The 7,306-nt window shown below is 36.8% G+C and overlaps 1 long non-coding RNA gene across 1 annotated transcript; it reads right to left on the minus strand.

Annotated features, from left to right (window-relative positions):
- Positions 1 to 240: 240 nt before the first annotated feature.
- On the minus strand, positions 241 to 5,847 carry LOC121069483. The gene is made up of 3 exons (XR_005819451.1): positions 5,338 to 5,847; positions 4,132 to 4,244; positions 241 to 2,157 (listed from the first exon to the last, which is right to left on the minus strand). It is a non-coding gene; the product is annotated as an uncharacterized LOC121069483 (long non-coding RNA).
- Positions 5,848 to 7,306: the final 1,459 nt, after the last annotated feature.

Raw genomic sequence — 7,306 nt, forward strand, 5'->3', positions numbered from 1 at the left:
TTATGACAGTGAGATTAATTACTAGTTAGTGTCCCAGCTCTGGCAACAAAACAAATCAAACTTCCAGTGGTAATTTCCGCAGCCTTTCCAGAGTGGATTCAGAGACTTAAAAGCTCTGCAACAACACAGACAAGACAACAAGCACTTTATGCCCTATGCTGGGTGAGAGTGTGAGATAACAAGGTGCTTGTCCTTAGGCTGTTGGAGAGGCTGGTAAGGACTTCATGTCTTCTGGTGGTAACTCCATAGGGACTAAAGGATGGGACGTTTCTCATGGAGATGAACACTAGCCAGCACAAACCATTCGTCTTGGACACAAACACCCCTTAAAGCTAAAGGGCTCAAAAGAACTTTTTCTCATTTGAATTATTAGTTTCCACAATCCATCATTTTCAAATGGCATTTTTCCCCCCAATTCTGTGTTTGGCCATGTGCATTCTGTGAGCTACCTCAGCTGCAAAACTGGCCATAGAGATTCAGTGAATTTCTTTCCCATGAGTATTTAATGACACTATTTAAACACAAAATCTATTCTATACAATTAAAAGGAACAGCATATAACTCACCTCAAACACAACATGATCAAAATAAACCAATTGATTACTAAGGAGTTTCTTGCATGGAAACTGAAGTCACTTCATTAATAGGAAACCTGTGGTTCACAGTAACTGTACGTCATACCTTGCACCCAATAAACTTCTTAAACTAATCATCTTCTAACACAAACCTCTACAAGGTAAATTGGTACAAATCCCCCCATTTGAAACATATGTCCTCCACGTTTGAAAAGTGCCTTCTAGTTTTAAGTTACAAAAATGACAAGTTACTGGTTATAACAAACATCCATGTGATGTTCCGAATACCATCTTTGTTCTCAATAATTGACAATAAATTGCCACTCTATCAAGAGTAACTTCATTAATGTAGGAATAGTCTTCGCAAGCTTTAGGCAATACTTGGTGAAGCCTTGATACCCTTATCTTCCTATAATCTTCTTAGCATTCTTAGTACTGGTTATAACACACACAAAAAAATAAATCAATAAATAAAAATCATAGCAAAAAAAAGAAAGAAAAGAAAGAAAAAAAAGAGAGTACTCCTGGCAGTAAGATATCTCAGTATAGTTGTTTACGAGATTGGTCTTTAACTATCAGATAATCCCCAGTGCGTTGAAGGAAGCAAGTTATGACAATGACAGGCCATATTTATTATCTTTAGGAGAGTTATTATGCATGTTTGAAGATTTTTTTCCCTTGGAAAATTAACATTGGATGAAATCTGAGAAACACAGGCATGAGAAAAAAAAATCCCCAACCATTTGTTGAGATTTATGTCTTGTACGAAACTCCAAGCAATTTGGATTTGGCTCACTTAAGTAATGTGAAAAGGCAGGAAAACAGTACTTTAAGCATTTAAAAGCATGGGTCACTTTTTAAAAATACACTCAGTTACACTTCAAGTCTGCCTTGGACTGAGTCCATGAACAGACAGCTTGCTAGAATCAGAGGCCCCAAAACCTCAGCAAAATCCTTGTGGAAAAAAAAAAAACAAAAAGAAAGAAAAAAAGAAAATATTTTAGAAAAGCTAGTGAATGATGTAAGCGATGCATCCCCCAAAAGCCTGTGCAATACTTTTCAGTAAGACCTGTCTAGATGCCTAAACAAGAATATGGTTTTGTCAGCACCTCAGTGAAATCAAAGCTGTAAGAAGCAATCTGTACATTCTTGTCATTTGGGTACCAGAAAGGCTGTCAACACAGTCGATCTGCCTCTTCCCCCCCCCCCCCCCCCCCCGCAACTGGCAAAATGACACTTCATGTAGTGGCCAGACACTGCTCCGCATCACAGACACTGGCATTTGGGGCAGGGGAGGTCAGGGCTTCATGGTGGCAGCCTTGATGCCACTGCCTCCAGCAGTGTCCGACCTTCTGTCTTCCCATCCTACTGGCAGGGGTGCAAACGGATGGTCTCAGGGCATTTTGCCTGAGAAGCAGGCAAAAATACTGTGCAATCTGGGCTGTCAAGACATGGAGTGATATTATGGTAATTCCCACTGTCTTCAGTAAAACATAATGATGGCAGGATTCCAAAAACAGAAAGCATGTTACGGCTTTTTAGAACAAAACTCATCTTCTGTCACCTTGAAACTGTGATTTTTCTGTAAGAAAAAATCCTTTCAGCTGTCTCAGAGGCTTGAGACATTTACAAACTAGAAGAAATGTCTTGTAAGCACAACAGAAAGCTATTTGTTGTGGACAAGGACTTGTTTGTTTGTTTTCTTTTATTATGTACTGTGATCCTGTTACTACCGACTCAATTATTGTTAATACCAAAACACTCAGCATCTTTCTGAATTTTTTAAGTGTATCTTTCTGAAGTAGCTCTTCAAGTTGTTTTTATCTGTAATCCCACATACTTTACAGGTTTGCTGGGGGAAGAAAATCAATTTTACACATACATTCAAAATTTGCTTGAGGACTCTCACTTAGCACTGAGTATATATGTGTCCTGCAAGGATTTCTTATATAGGTAAAATTCCCTGTTACAGAAATACCATTCACCCTTCTGCAGAAAGCAAATTTTAAAAAGTGTGCATCACAGAAACTTCAAGAAGAGAGATTATGCAGCTTTTAAGTAACACATGTGCCTCTCCTGACTCTCTACACAGGTAGATCTTCTCCTGTGTAACAAAAGTACTTGCAACTATACTCTCTTCACAAATATAAAATAAACTATTGTCTTCATTCCACCATTAATTAATTTTGAATCAGGGTGACTGAAGGAATCACAAAAGCGCTGTATGCTTTCCAGAGTCTGAATGCATAGCTTGAAGGGGTTACTTCCCATTGATATCCTTCTGGTTGAGCTAAGCACAAACAATCCCCTCTTCTGATTCCACTTTCAGATGTTCTATACAACCTGACCTTTGCGGTGCTGAGCAAGTAATACTTCCACTGATTCCAGTGGGCTTAGCATTTGACAACTGACATTTTTAAAATGCTATGCTAAAATCCTTTTATTTTTTGCGTATTAAACTCCTAGAATCACTGAAAAGCAGCTTCACCTTTGTGTAGTACGAATGTAATTTATTTATTTATTTATTTTTAAGGCTGGCCTCATTATTTTTATTTTTACATTAAGGTCAAACATAGCAGGATAAGATTTCCTGTAAAACTTGCCTCCTCATCTCCAGTTTCTTCAAACAGAGGCATGACAGTGCCAAAAATAGAATCTCAGTCCTTCCCTGCCTCTTCTTTACCCTGCATTGTTCAACAACACATGAAACTCTATACCCCTCTTCTCCTTTATCATCACAATCACGGAACAACCAGTTCTTAAACTTACAATCTGTCAAAATAATGCCTGGGCAATCTGTTGAAAATCTCCATTATTCAGCTAAACCTCCTGTGTTGTTTTACAACACTGGTTCTTCACACTCTTTCCTCCTGAAGCTCACTTACATAAGCAATGGAAAAGCTACTTCAAGTTAATCCTTATTTATATCTTATTTACTCTTGAGTTGACTGACTGTGGTACAATCAGTCTCTTTTTTTTTTTTTTTTTTTAAAACGAGTAATTTTCTTAGTCCTTCAAGGAAGCATAGCCAGGTTTACTTTGATCCTTTCAAAAGTAATAAAGCCATGCTTTTTATGGTTTTTCTGCTCCAAAAAACATTTCTGATTTTTCCATTTATGTTAATGAATTAGAAGGATTTTGAAAGAAAAAGACATTATTTATGGTTGTACACGTGCTACTCTAATGCTTGCTTTCTGTAGGAAATCAAAGTCTGATGATGCAGACTTGGCATCTTTGTAAGGTTTGCTTTACAAGTAGTAGGCCTCCTCATTTCTTATGGAATTTCCTACTTTTCCTTTTAATGTTTTGCCATTAATTTTTTAGTAAGCAAGACAGGAGTCAAGAAATTTTTCATACATACTTCTAATTTCAGAGTTAAGTATTGCCAAACGTATGATTATTAGTCATCACTGATTTTAGTCATCTGACGAGCACAGAAGACCTGAAATGTGCTAATTTATATAAGAGCCTATTTCAGAGGTACAAATGTAAAGTAAACGTGAAAGCACATAATCCGATATTTATATTTGTATAGGATATTTTCAAAAACACTTACAGGCTCTGGGTGAAGATATTTGCTTTGAAATTCAGCTCCTCGCAACAACCTATACCAGCAGTCCTGCTAATTACAACACCAGTATGTTCTGCAGAACCCTTTCATTTTAGCCCCTACTCAAAAAAATAAAAAACAGTAAAAAATACTTTGAGCTTCTGCTTCTACTGTGCATTTATATTCTCATGTGTCATTTGGAAAAAAAATAAAGTCATTCAGTAGCCTTTGATTACTGTTATTTTTATTGCACTAAACAAATAACCAGTTATTACACTGAAGAAAGGATTGAAAAAAAAATGCCATCTGAACAATTTGATGTTGTTTATATTTTATTCAGTGACTCATACAGTGCTGCAGATGCTGCCATTTACTAAATACTAGCTGGGAGATGAAAAATGTCTAGTATAATACTGGAAAAAGTGGGGTGTCCAAAGCGTCTGTGTCCTTAACTTGAGAGAGTTTCTTTAAACCCCGAATAGCAAAACCGTCAATTGACGAGAATAGTATTAACTTAGTTCTCCAACTACATTATTCCAGGACAGATAAAGAAATTCAGAAAATCCATTAGAAACCTGGATTGACTTAGCATCTAACATGTTATCTATTTAATTATTATACGGGATTGCAAGGATTGCAGTGGAAAAACTTAAAAACACTCTTAGAGTTCAGAAGCATGTCCATTCAGGCAAAGACGCTTGCAACAGCAGAGTTTCTCCAAAATGCAAATTTGTAGTAAAAAAGTCAAAGTCATTCTTACCATTCTTCTTTCCCTGTCAAAAATAATAATATTAATAATAATAAAAATTAAAAGATGTTAGAATGTTTGACATAATACAGAGAATGTAATGCCTTTATTCTGGGTCAGCCCACCTCCTGAACACAAGGTACAATGGGCTGAGAAGAATTATCAAAGGCACAAAAAGGTTTTAATTTCAAAAAAAGATTGAAAAGATTGCAATTTTTACTGGAAAGATGAGTTAGGGGATGCAATGCTCATCAGAGAAAGTGGAGAAAACAGAAGAACAGCAAATCATTCAGGACAGTTTTAACATGATTCAGGACAGGAAATCAAGGATATGCAGATTTCTTCAAACAAATGGTAAATATATCATAGCTGAGACAGGAAAAACTCATCCTTGAATCTGTGAATCACTGTATGTGTAGATGATACCTAGGACAGCTGTCTTTTGCCTGATTTTGGTTTCTTACCTAGATCATTCTGGAGCAGCTGATGTCTGGCACAGAACTATTGGCTGGTCAAAACTTCTTGAATGATGCAGAGATTTGTTTGAGTATTTAAAAAATGGAATCTTCCTACTACAAATGCCTGGATACATAGATGTCAGGATATCCAGCACTGAGGAGTAAGATGAAAACGTGCTAAGTGATCAAAGAGCACTTAGAAAAACGGGTGAAATTATTTACATCTCTTAGCTTTAATCAGACAGATGGTGGGTGTGAGGAGAAAAACATAACCAGCTGCAGTAATCCATCAAACAAACTTCAGCTTGCTGTGTGTGCTTGCAGCTTTACCACCAGAGAAGTAAACTACTGAGTCCTACTGTTTCAAAGGCACGTGTTCTTCATGAATATCACCTTTTCCAACATGGCTTTCTCAGAACAGAAAGAGTGAGAAGGGATGCAAAGACTCAAAAAGCTTGAGCAAGCACCTCCAGTACTTGCATAGTGAGCCTGTGATGATTTTGTCATATGTCAGAGGTAGTCTGGATATGACAAAAACGCAAACCTCCAGTATTATCTAACATGTACAGGAGGTTTGCAGTCTGTTAGTAGGATACTAAAAAGTCATCTTTTTTTTTTTTTTTTTTTTGTCTTTTCAGATACTCAAGATAGCTGAAAAATGGTAGCCATGCCTGTGTGCTATCAAATAATTGGTCACGTCAATCTAGATATTAGGAAGCTTAGGAGAATATGACCCTGTTCCTCTCAAGTCAAAGGGACAGGAAAAATGACACTGGAGTCCATGCACCACGCATACGGCAGTGCCTAGGATCTCATCACTGCAAATAGCAGAGCTGTGAAAAGGCTAATAAAATTAACGGTCTGGGTTGATCACACTTGAGAGAATTTAAATAGGTGGCTCCTCATCAAAATGAGGAATTTAATACAAAGTGCCTTTCTTGCTGTGAGCTGCATCTTTTTTGCTTATGTAAAACTAGCCTTGTCTTAGGGGATTATTAGATTCCAGGTAGCTTCTCAAAATTATGTATTTTCCTGTTTCTGCAATTCCAGCTTTCAGAGTACTCCACTGAACCACAAGGAAAAGAAATAGCAGAAGGTCAGACAAAAATGTCCAGCCTTCTCAGACAGCTATAATAGTAATCTGGCATGCCTGGTTTCCTATCTGGAATTGTTGGTCAGATATGCTTCAGCATTAGTAAGTCAACCACAAAAATCCATGTGTTCCTTTGTCTCAAAGAGTATGATGATGAAATAAGTTGGCTCTTTCGTTGCTGTGTTTGAGACATGCCTTTAAAATACATGAGGTGAGAATTAGGTCATACGTCAGGGTTGTCATGAACAGCTGAGACATACAAATCAGATCCAGGTATGAAAATGAAATCTCTGACAGAATTCCCTTACTTCTTGAACACATATCAAGAGAGGTTCCTTCAAGAATTAAATTGATCCTTTTGAGCTGCACAGCTGAACCCATACTTACCACAATGCTGAAAGATAGCATTTCCTTGAAAACAAGGCAATGGAACAATATCTAATGATAAAGGGCATAATCCTAAAGAATAGCCAATGATTTGCTGAGACACTGAGTTTCTTGCTGCCAATGTTGGAACATGCTATTAGATGGAAAACTCTGGCAAAGATTTATCTAATTATTCTGAAATGCATTTTCCATTTCATAATGCTATTTAAGATTAACATATGGAATTCTAGAAATAAACCAGAACATTGATTATGCACGTTAATCTATTCATGTGTAACAAGATACTCCAAGTTATTGAAAGTAGAATATATGACTAAAATTTCAATTTGCAATTTTTAAATGGGGAAAATATGATAAATTTTATAAAGACAAATGTTGTATTCTCTGGTAATGCCATGTTCTGGTTTATGGAGTTTAAGTAATGTACAGAAGAAGTAGCAGTGAAGTGAATTAAAACACTTTATGGCCCTTTTGCACAGGTATATCTGGCTGGTT

The sequence above is a fragment of the Cygnus olor genome, chromosome 4 (assembly GCF_009769625.2).
Source record: "Cygnus olor isolate bCygOlo1 chromosome 4, bCygOlo1.pri.v2, whole genome shotgun sequence".
In the NCBI taxonomy this organism is placed as follows: domain Eukaryota; kingdom Metazoa; phylum Chordata; class Aves; order Anseriformes; family Anatidae; genus Cygnus; species Cygnus olor.